Genomic DNA, 11,291 nt, shown 5'->3' with positions numbered 1-11,291 from the left:
CAGCATCAGCCTGCACAGCAGCAACAGCAACAACCCCGACAACAAAGACAACCATTTCAACAGAGGCCTCAGAGGGTTGGATATCAAGTCAAGGGGAGAATGAGTGATAGGCAGTTCGACAGGTCGCCTGTGACTTATTCTTTTCTGTTTAAAAAGTTGATGGATCTGGGGCTGGTACAACCAAAATTTATTTGATTAAGTCAGTAAACTTATGATCAATTAGAATCTTAAGGTATTGATGCTAAGTGACATTATCTTTGATTGTTTAATGCAGCTCCTGGAAATTGCCCAAGTCCCAGATGAACATGTAAGCCACTAAATCTGTCTTGTATTCTTTCTTAGATCATCTCCCTTTCCCAAGTGTAGGCACTAGGTAATTGTTTTTGTAAATTATAAAGCATAAGGATCTTGGTTAACTATGCGAGTTTTTATGACTAAGAAGGAAATGACTCGTCTGCTTTTAAATAGCTATATTTGGTTGGCTGTCAAGGACCTTTAAGTTGAATTGGTGCTAACAAGTTGTTAAATACTTGTTTGACCGTAAAGCTCATGGCTAGGCAAAACCAGTTATTAATAATAGATCAGGAAAGTTAAAAGACTCACTGCTGTCATTTTGAATAAAATAACACTATTTATTTAATGGAAATTTTGAAGGTCGGAAATCATATATTCAACATAAGGAACTATGGAGAGTTATGAAGCATCATTTATTCACTAAACCCTTTTACACTGTCAGCTCTTGTTTTGATAATAGCTCCTATGTTGAGAAAACAAAAAGCCTATTGAATTGAACGAGACTTGGCGACATCTTATGAACTATAATCATGAATTGTCAATATTCTATTTTAAAGTTTTATCCACCGTTGACATTAATGATGACTCCTTAATTAGGATTTAGAGTGACAACTGGGAAGTGAGTGATATGATGTTCAAACACATATTTGCAATTTTTTTGGGGTTTATTTGTTACCATAAGAAGTAATAAAGTGGATCTTTATCATAATATTGTTAACAAAATCTACCCTACCCTCTCCATTTCCTCTCAGTTTACCATCCTCAAATTGATGCTCACTTGATAAAAGTGTGCAACACTTTTTTGACCATGATATTCTCATATTTGATCATAATTTATGGTAGCTGTAACATTCTTGTAAATTATGATGGCAAGTTATTTGCAAAGATGTTGAGAATTTTTTAGCTTGATCAATCAATGCCTGTTTTCTTGCAGGTCAGTGAATTTAAGTCGATAGAGAAGTTCAAAATTTTCAATACAAATAACTTGTAAGTTTTGTTGGTTTGCTCCCTGATTGTTATAGATTATATTCACATTTGGCGTGCTTACTATTGACAACATATGATTTACAGATGGGTGAACTTAAAAGCAATTAAAAGGCTTGTTGAGGCTGATGCTCTGAAGATGGAGATTATTCCCAATCCTAAGGTTAATATCGGTCATTTTCAATAGACAGGCAATAGCTCATCTTTTCCGTTTGTTTTATTTTCTTTTATAGGGCTGCTATAGCGTTGGCTAGTCGCCCGACTCTTTGACATTAAGATCTAAATTGCTGACAAAATTTGTGAATTTAGGAAGTTGATGGAGTAAAAGTTGATCTGAAGTTAAAGTTCCAGAAGGGTACTCTTCAGATATTAGAAGACTTGTGTCTATGAAAGACCTCAAGTTAAAGAGTTTAAAGACCCATGATTATATAAGGGGATTACGCAGCAAATCGAGTCAATTGCATAAAAAAAAGGTATAAACACAATTATATGATATTTATGCATAGAAAATGTTAATTCTTGATCTTATACTTCACCTAACTAATTTTATGATATTTTAGGTTCATGCTATTGATATTGAACAAAAAGAGGTTGTTGCTAAGAAGACTGCGGCTAGCAAAAAAAACATACATCTCAGAGATGCTTTTGCTACTTAGTTTTATTTCTTTTTAAGTTATGAATTGGTTGTATATTTAGAATCTTTAGAAGTTAAACGATTATATATCAGTGGATTGTTGTATATGTATGGATTGTTGTATATAAGGCTTGTTGAATGCAATGTGTGAAAAAGGGCTTCAAATTATACAGTTTTAGGTGTACTGCTTCAATATACAGGTTGTCTAAAATAAATAAATAAATATAGCGCTTTTTAAAAAAAAAATTAAATAACCACCCACTTTAGAGGGCGCTTTCCAAAATAAGCGCCCTCTAAACCCTTTAAATTTCCACTTTAGAGGGCGCTTTCCAGTAAGAGCGCCCTCTAAACCCTTAAAAGTTTCCACTTTAGAGGGCGCTTTCCAGTAAAAGCGCCCTCTAAACCCTTAAAAGTTTCCACTTTAGAGGGCGCTTTCTTTAAAAAGCGCCCTCTAAAGTGGCCCTTAAAGGGCTTAAAGAGCCACTTTAGAGAGCGCTTTCACCAGGAAAAAAAGCGCTGTCTTTACCTATGCCAGCGCCAGATTAGAGGGCGCTTTAAAGCGCTGTTATAGTTCAAAAAAAGCGCCCTCTTTTCCCTTATTTGGCGTAGTGAGACCTTAGAAGCCGAGGACCTTAGTTTACCAAACCCATCTTGGCCTATTCGTAGGACGTAGTGCGAAAGTCGTTCAAGTGTAAGATTTGATACGATTGTTACGCGATACTACACTCATAAGAGTCTCTCTTGAGAATATTTTTGGAATACGAGTAGTCGTTCCTCCGATAATATCCGAAAGATGGGATTATGACTATGGGAACCTTTTGTAGAACATGTTTGGCAGGTTTAAACCTTAGTACACTCCTTTTGGGTGGTTCTTAACCTAAACTCCATGCTCGTGACTTGCAACAAACCCTTGGTTCATGGTTGATCTGATCAGGTATCCTTAATATCAATGAAACTCGGGTGTTGATAAGGTGTAAACCCTAATCCACCAAAATGGGTGGTTGATATTAAGGATAACATGATCCATCCCATGACCTTTGTTCTGTGTGCTCTTAATTTCTCTCCACACAGTGCAACCTGACAGATGTTCAAGCAGATACAGCGATCCTGATTCCTATGCCACTGCACTGCATTCACATCATTTTGCATTCATAATCATTCACACATGTTATCCATTTCTGTGGGGTTTATATCTTCTACTTGATTCTAGTCGGAATTTTCTTGGTTCTCATCAACGACTTAGTCTTTTTTTCTTACATCGTTTATATGTTGAGAGACTGGAATCAAGGGGGTATAATACCTTTGGAATTGATAAACATGTCATTGCATTTACATATTCATTAGCATGTCTTGCATAACAGGTACCGCCACGGTGTTCTCAGTTTGTTTGGTGTTCCATTATCAGGATAGCTGACCCAAGCATTCACCGGTATGGTACCCGCAGAAACCAACTGAGAGTAATGGAAAGCCTACAGGCAGAGTTCGCCGAGATGAAAATCCGCATGAATCAATTCATGGATGTGGTTCAAGGGGTGGCTCAGGGACAGCAAGAGCTCAGGCAGATGATATAGAGGAATCCCCCTGCTCAACCAGAGACGATGACTGATCCTCCAGCTGGAGAGGCTAATGGACCCAATGGACCGGGGCCTATCCCAATCCTACATGTCACCTCCGGTCAACAGCCCGTTCATGATGATCAGGACGATCAGTTCCCCTGCTGCAGGAAGACTTTGGTATGGGTCATGGTGTGGACCCCATGTTTAGAAGATTGGAAGAGAGGTTGAAGGCAGTGGAAGGACAGAATCCTCTGAGAGTAGATGTTGCTGACTTGGGGCTGGTCCCAGGTGTGAGAGTGCCACCGAAATTCAAGGTCCCGATATTTGACAAATACAATGGCAACTCTTGCCCGAAGACCCATGTGCAAGCCTATTTCCGTAAAATGGTTGCATATTCCGATGACGAAAAGTTGCTTATGTACTTTTTCCAGGACAGCCTAGCTGGGGCATCCCTGGAATGGTATATGAGGCTGGACAGAGCCCACATCCGTTGCTGGAGGGATTTGGCTGAGGCTTTCGTGAAGCAGTATCAGTATAATGCAGACATGGCTCCGGGCAGAACTCAACTTCAAAATCTGTCTCTTAAAAGCAATGAGTGCTTCAGAGAATACGCTCAACGTTGGAGAGAAACAGCTTCCCGTGTTCAACCTCCTATGTTGGAGAAGGAAATGGCTAACATGTTCATGAACACTCTGCCAGGACCTTATTAGGAGCGCCTAGTGGGTTGCAATGCCTCCAATTTTGCTGATGTAGTCTCTACTGGAGAGAGGGTGGAGAATTACCTGAGGACATACAAGACCCAGGGTGAAGGTGGATCCTCATCAGGGGTGAAGAAGCCGTTCATTCAGGGACAGAAGAGCAGAGAAGGGGATGCAAATTCCATATCTTCTTATCAGAACAGGGATAACCGGAGGAATAACTTTCAGAACTATCATCAACAACCGTATGTTGCGGTTGTGACCATTCCAGCTGCAGCACCACTACTACAACAACAACCACAGCGTCAACCAGCTCGGTACCAACCACAACAACTGAGTAACAGACCTGCCTATCAACCGAGGCCAAGGACGATGGACCGGCGTTTCGACACTCTTCCAATGTCGTACGCTTAGTTGCTTTCTAGTCTTCAACAACTACAACTTGTGCAGTTGCGCACTCTGGCTCCTCCCGTTGGTAGGCTTCCGGTGGGTTATGACGCCAACGCTAGGTGTAGCTTCCACTCTGGGGCACCTGGCCACAATATTGAGAACTGCAAAGCTTTTAAGCACGTAGTTCAGGACCTCATTGATTCAAAGGCCGTTAACTTTGCACCAGCTCCTAATGTCGTCAACAATCCCATGCCCCAGCATGGTGGAGCCAACGTTAACATGGTTGAAGGAGAAGTCAAATTAGTCTCTGCGGTCAACAATGAAGATGGGGATAGTGATTGCGACATCGATAACTGGGTGCGTCCGAGGATCCCGGGTGAAGTTCTCAACAATCGGTCTTCTGAGGAGATTGTCCAAGCCACTTGTCTGGAGGAGTAATTTTCTTTGTTTATTCATGCATATCCAAGTCTTACGTTCCGCCAGGGCGTAATGACTCATTGTAGGGCTCATCTATGTGACACTTGCATTTTTTATCATAAATAAAGGACGTCTTTTTGCATTCAAATATTTTGTTCCCTGTCTTTCTATTTTTGCAGTTTTTCAAAAAAAAATGGCAATGTTTTGTTTAGTTTCCACTTTTTTTCTTTTTTTTCAAACTCATAAGCACATACCATCACTCATGCAGATGCACATCACCGGATCCTATTGATAACGGTTCTGCTATGGCTCGCTTCGACTTTGAAAATCCAATCTTTCAAGCTGAAAAAGAGGGTGATGAAGACTGTGAACTCCCTGAAGAACTTACCAGGTTATTAAAACAAGAGGAAAGGGTCATTCAACCGCATCAAGAGTCTGTTGAAGTGATTAATCTCGGCACCGAGGACGCCAAGAGAGAAATCAAGATAGGGGCTGCTTTGGAAGACAATGTGAAGAAGGGGTTGATTGAATTGCTGCAAGAGTATGTTGACATCTTCGCTTGGTCTTATCAGGACATGCCAGGGCTTGACACAGACATCGTGGTACATCGCTTGCCGCTCAAAGAAGGTTGTCCTCCGGTCAAGCAGAAGCTCAGAAGAACAAGACCAGAGATGACTGTCAAGATAAAGGAAGAAGTGCAAAAACAGTTGGATGCAGGGTTTCTAGCAGTCACAAATTATCCGCCATGGGTTGCAAATATCGTTCCAGTACCTAAGAAGGATGGAAAGGTACGTATGTGTGTTGACTACCGGGATCTGAACAGGGCTAGTCCTAAAGATGATTTCCTCTTACCTCACATTGACGTTTTGGTGGATAACACGGCTCAGTTCTCGGTATTCTCCTTCATGGATGACTTTTCTGGCTATAATCAAATTAAGATGGCACCAGAAGACATGGAGACGACAACATTCATAACCCCATGGGGCACCTTCTGCTACAAGGTGATGCCGTTTGGTCTGAAAAATGTTGGAGCAACATATCAGCGAGCGATGGTGACTTTGTTCCATGATATGATTCATCATGAAATCGAGGTTTATGTTGATGATATGATTGCCAAATCTCAGACAGAAGAAGAACATCTGGTGAATTTGCAGAAACTGTTTGAGCGTTTGAGGAAATTCAAGCTGAGGCTTAATCCGAACAAGTGTACTTTTGGGGTGAGATCTGGAAAACTACTGGGTTTTGTTGTTAGCGGAAAAGGGATTGAGGTGGATCCGGCCAAAGTGAAAGCGATACAGGAAATTCCTGAGCCAAGAACAGAGAAACAAGTCTGTGGTTTCTTAAGGAGGTTGAACTACATTGCAAGGTTCATCTCTCACCTAACAGCCACGTGTGAGCCAATATTCAAATTGTTGAGAAAAGATCAGGCTATCAGGTGGAATGATGATTGTCAAAGGGCGTTCGAGAAGATAAAAGAGTATTTGCAGAATCCTCCTATCCTTGTGCCTCCGGTCCCAGGGAGACCGCTGATTATGTATTTGACAGTACTGGACAATTCCATGGGTTGTGTTCTCGGTCAACACGACGAGACAGGTAGGAAAGAGCATGCCATCTACTACCTGAGTAAGAAATTCACAGATTGCGAGTCGAGATACTCAATGCTTGAAAAAACATGTTGTGCACTTGCATGGGCTGCGAAGCGATTGAGACAATACATGATGTCTCACACAACCTTACTGATCTCCAAAATGGATCCAGTCAAGTATATATTTGAGAAGCCAGCTCTCACCGGAAGAGTTGCTCGTTAGCAAATGGTACTGACAGAATACGACATCCAGTATACTTCCCAAAAAGCCATCAAGGGGAGTATTCTGTCAGACTATCTTGCTCAACAGCCGGTTGAAGATTATGAGCCGATGAAGTTTGATTTTCCAGATGAAGACATCATGTTCCTCAAGATGAAAGACTGTGAAGAGCCAGTTGTTGAAGAGGGATCTGATCCAGACAAAAAGTGGACTTTAATGTTTGATGGGGCCGTCAACGCCAGAGTAAGTGGAATTGGTGCTGTCATTACAACTCCGAAAGGTGCCCACATGCCTTTCACCGCTCGTCTGACTTTCGAGTGCACCAATAATGAAGCTGAGTATGAAGCCTGTATCTTGGGTATTGAGCAAGCCATTGATTTGAGAATCAAGACTTTGGACATCTTCGGAGATTCAGCTCTGGTAATCAATCAAGTGAATGGTGATTGGAACACTCTCCAGCCTACTCTGGTCCCCTACAGAGATTACACGAGAAGACTGTTGACTTTCTTCACAACAGTAAAGCTGTACCATATACCTCGTGATGAGAACCAGATGGCAGATGCTCTTGCTATTCTATCCTCCATGATCAACGTGATTCGGTGGAACCACGCTCCCAGGATCGATGTGATGCGCCTCGACAGGGCCGCGTATGTGTTTGCTGCTGAACTGGTAGTTGATGACAAGCCCTGGTATCACGACATCAAGTGCTTTCTGAAGAATCAAGAGTACCCTGCAGGGGCATCCAACAATGATAGAAAGACTTTGAGAAGATTGGCAGGCAGTTTCTTCTTGAACAAAGATGATGTTCTATATAAGAGGAACTTCGACATGGTTTTGCTCAGATGCGTGGACAGACACGAAGCAGACATGTTATTGCAGGAAGTTCATGAAGGCTCCTTCGGTACCCATGCCGGTGGACATGGAATGGCTAAGAAATTGCTGAGAGCAGGTTATTACTGGATGACCATGGAATCTGATTGTTTCAAGTATGCTCGGAAGTGCCATAAATGCCAGATTTATGCTGATAAGGTGCATGTGCCGCCGAATCCTTTGAATGTGATGTCTTCGTCGTGGCCTTTCACTATGTGGGTCATCGATATGATTGGAAAGATTGAGCCGACCTCTTCCAATGGGAATCGCTTCATCCTTGTTGCCATCGACTATTTCACCAAGTGGGTCGAAGCAGCGTCATTTGTGAAGGTCACCAGACACGTGGTTGCCCGTTTCATCAAGAAAGAAATCATTTGTCGCTATGGGATTCCTGAAAGAATCATTACTGATAATGGTTCTAATCTCAACAACAAAATGATGAAGGAGTTGTGTCAGAGCTTCAACATTCAGCATCACAATTCTTCCCCTTACCGCCCTAAGATGAACGGTGCTGTTGAAGCGGCAAATAAGAACATAAAGAAGATTGTGCAGAAGATGGTCGTTATGTACAGAGATTGGCATGAGATGCTACCCTTCGCCTTGCATGGGTACCGTACTTCAGTACGTACATCGACCGGGGCAACCCCTTACTCCCTTGTGTATGGTATGGAAGCAGCCCTACCTGTTGAAGTGGAGATTCCTTCTCTAAGAGTCCTGTTGGATGTCAAGTTAGACGAAGCTGAATGGATTCGGACAAGGTTTAATGAGTTGAGTCTTATCGAAGAGAAGCGAATGGCAGCCATTTGTCATGGGCAGTTGTATCAAAGTCGGATGAAGAGAGCCTTTGATCAGAAAGTGCGTCCTCGATGTTTCCAAGTCGGAGATTTAGTGTTAAAAAGGATCCTTCCTCCTCAGACAGATCACAAGGGCAAGTGGACTCCTAACTATGATGGACCGTATATTGTCACCAAGGTTTTTGATGGTGGGGCCTTAATGCTTGCAACGATGGATGGTGAAAACTTCACTTCCCCGGTGAACTCAGACGCAGTTAAAAAAATACTTCGCATGAAATAGACCCGCTGGACAATAAAAAGAGTAGTCCATGCAAAAATGGGCATCCCGGCGAACCAAGAAAATGAAAAAGGTTCGGGCAAAAATTAGGGATTAAAAGTGAAAAGACTGTACACCCGGTAAGTTGAAAACCTGAAAAGGCAACTTAGGCAAAAATGAGTATCCTCGTGGATTGAAAACTCGAAAAGGGCGATCCAGGCAAAAGTTAGGGATTAAGCGAATGACTGCATTCTGAGTAGTTCTGAATCTCATCTCGTGTCAATGACTGGAAACTTTTGAAGGATAAGAAACAGTCCAATCACTCTTTCAGAAAGCTGATCATCTGGAGGATCTTGAAGACGAGCAAGTCATAGCAGAATTGGAACCCAATAGAGATCCATTTCACTTTGCCATTAGATTAATGTCTGTTTTTTATCTATTGTGCGATTACCTCTTTCCAGGGATTGCTTCCTGATGTAAATGCCTATTCAGAGGCCGTTCAATCAATAAAATCATGTTATTCAGTATATCTCTGTTTTCATTTTCATTTTCCTGTTTTGTTTGCAAAAATGACGTCCGAATTTTTTGATAAACATTGCATCATGACACATAAGAGCTTTACAGGTACATGCTTAATAAACATTTAAAATTGCTGTAAATTTTAAGTGCTTTGGATCGTCTATTCAGAACAGGTACCCTCAGGGCATTTCCTTAAAATCCCCTGCAGATGATCGTGAATGTTTTCCACCAACAGACGAATTCGGTATCTTATCCCTGCAGAGCTGATCAGAGTGTTGGATTCTTCAATCCCCAGTAGGTTCTCACCATTGTACCTCCCCCCAAGCGGTGGTCTCAGATTATACACTCCCAAGTAGAGTTGACAGTGTCAGACTATATACCCCCAGCGGAGTTGACAGTGCCAGACTGTATCTTCCCAGCAGAAGCGGCTGCTCCTTAGAGTTCGATGCCAGATCGATAATCCCAATGCCAGATCCATGGTCTCTTTCCTTGAAGCAGAATCTCGGTACCATATCGGTGTTTGCTTCCCCTGCTAAGTCGTCTCTCTCACAGATTATGGTTTCCAGAACCACTATCGCTTTCCCCAACAACAGGTTTTTTGTGCCATTCTCTCCCCAGTCAGAATCTCGGTATTTCGTCATTGCTAGAACACCGTGTGGCGGGTCATTTCCCCACAGAATTCTTTGCGTTGTGCATCTCCAGCAGCCTTGCCAGGGTCCAGAAGATGGTGATCATTTCCCCAGCAGATCCCCTTGCCTCAGCTTGGCATTCTACCCAGCATTTCGCATCCCTGCATGTAGAATCATATTGCATTGCATCCTCCCAAATCACGTAGCATTTCCATTTTCATGGAGCATTACGCCATTGAAAAATTCAAACACACGCATGTAAGCATAAAACATTCTCAGTATCCCAAGTGATAAGCCATAAGTTGTTTCCAGTACTCAGACTGAAGATTGTTCATGACTTACCTTTGTTATCCCCAGCAAGTGTCATTGGCCCATGCGCCGCCTCTATTATCGTTCCCTATTTCTGCCGATGCTGGCAGGCATGAAGTTTCCGGTATTCAGACCGAAGTGGCGTTCATGCCAATTTTCCGATGTTCAGATCGAAGAAGTTTCTGACGTTCAGGTCGATGCAACTTGTGGCATTCAGGCCAAATTTCCGACATTCAGATCGAAGTGGCATTCAGGCCAATTTTCCGATATTCAGACCGAAGTGGCATTCAGACCAGTTTTCCGATGTTCAGATCGAAGAGGTTTCCGACATTCAGGTCGACGCAACTTGTGGCATTCAGGCCAACCTCTCGGTGTTCAGACCGATATTAATAATCTCATATCTTCCGATGTTCAGATCGAAGTCATTTCCAGTATTCAGACTGATGAGCGGCATTCAGGCCATGGTTATTTCTGTGTTACCATTTATTTTGGAATCCAAGTTAACATTCTTTTTCGGTATTCAGACTGACTCTCACCGTACCAGACAGATTCTTCTTTCAAGACCACCTCTTTGCCGATTCTGACAGGCATTGTTACTTCACTTCACTTCAGTGCAAATTTTCGGGCTTTTATTGTATTCAATCCCTTGACACCTCGAAAGCACGAAAACCGCTATTTTCTTCTTTCCAGGTCTCCAGTTGATTGAATAGGGGAAGCTGTAATACCCCAAAATTTACCCTTTCATTTTTCCTGGAAGCATACGCTTTACACCTCGTGCATGCATTCATTTTTAGGTCATTTAGCATTTGCATTTCATCATGGAAATCAGAATCAGATCCAAGAAACTTTATTTAAAAAAAAAACTAAAAAAAAAACAATAAATAAATAAATTTTAAAAAATTAAATAAATAAATAAATAAAAGAAAAAATCTTGGACTTGGACCTCTCTCATTTGAGCCCACAGGTCCACAAAAATTAGGTTATAAATTCAGAGTTTCAGTGAAACAAAATGTCATTATATTCCTATTACCCTATCTGGGAAAAAGATAGTGAGAGAAGAACCCTGGAGAAAAAGATGGTGAGAGAAGAGCTAACAGAGTTCATAGCAACCTCCAGGCAACTCTGAAAGGTTCATT

At 41.9% G+C, this 11,291-nt stretch overlaps 1 long non-coding RNA gene across 1 annotated transcript; it reads left to right on the top strand.

Annotated features, from left to right (window-relative positions):
- Positions 1–271: 271 nt before the first annotated feature.
- LOC127096701 (uncharacterized) lies at positions 272–1,602 on the top strand. The gene is made up of 4 exons (XR_007792772.1): positions 272–307; positions 1,229–1,281; positions 1,366–1,441; positions 1,588–1,602. It is a non-coding gene; the product is annotated as an uncharacterized LOC127096701 (long non-coding RNA).
- Positions 1,603–11,291: the final 9,689 nt, after the last annotated feature.

The sequence above is a fragment of the Lathyrus oleraceus genome, chromosome 6 (assembly GCF_024323335.1).
Source record: "Lathyrus oleraceus cultivar Zhongwan6 chromosome 6, CAAS_Psat_ZW6_1.0, whole genome shotgun sequence".
Taxonomy (NCBI): Eukaryota; Viridiplantae; Streptophyta; class Magnoliopsida; order Fabales; family Fabaceae; genus Lathyrus; species Lathyrus oleraceus.
The sequence above is the reverse complement of the archived record's forward strand: the minus strand, read 5'-3'. Positions and strand labels throughout refer to the sequence as shown.